This window comes from Alligator sinensis, unplaced genomic scaffold (genome assembly GCF_000455745.1).
Source record: "Alligator sinensis unplaced genomic scaffold, ASM45574v1 scaffold595_1, whole genome shotgun sequence".
NCBI lineage: Eukaryota > Metazoa > Chordata > Crocodylia > Alligatoridae > Alligator > Alligator sinensis.
Genome location: NW_005843385.1, coordinates 62,792 through 63,616, shown reverse-complemented (window position 1 = coordinate 63,616; position 825 = coordinate 62,792).

The window sequence follows — 825 nt, the reverse complement described above, 5'->3', positions numbered from 1 at the left end:
CTTGGCCTGATGCTCCCTTTGGCATGCCATCTATTGGTCCAGTATCCCTGTGGTTGCCTCCTTCTCACAGGGGCCATTACAAGCCTCCGTCCCTGTGGCAAGTCCTTTCTCTTTCATATGAAAATATACTTTCTTCTTTAACTTATTCAACCTTGCTTTGGCTCTTTGCTATTTTTGGATTCAGCTCATGTCAGCTGTTTCAGTTCTTTCTCCTGCTTCTGCTGCAATGAAGCATTTTAACTCTTTGCTTTTCACTTCTCTTTCCCCTATTTGCATCCACTGTCTTAATGAGGTTATTTTGGTCTCAGCCTGCCCTTACTTTCCCCTCTAATGGCATCCAGCTGAGCCAACAGTCTCTCTCATCTCTATATATACAGCTATATCTTGCATCACTATATAGATAGCTATATATTAGCGGTGTTTCATTTTAATCACAGAAAAATGTGAATTTGAGGTTACCTTTTTTAAACTGAAAATTGGGTTTAAAAAAAAAAAAAAAATCAGAGAAAACCAGGATGCCTGCTCATCAATGTCCTCACTTCTGTTTATAGTTTGGTCCGGATGGGAACTATTTGCACTGTTTTCATATTTGAGCCTCGCAGTACTTCCTCCTGTGGCAGAAATGCCCCGTCGGTGCCCCTCTCCAGAGATCTGTCTCAGCCGGCCTGAGAGGCTGCTGTTGAATCCCTCACAGCGGGGATCTCGCTCCTTGTCTGCAGACAAAAGCCTGGCGCCTGGGAGGCGATGCTCTGGTCACCTGGGCAGGGGGGGGAAGACCCGGCCCTGCGCGCGGGCCCAGGTAGCCAGGGATGCTTTGCAGATTGG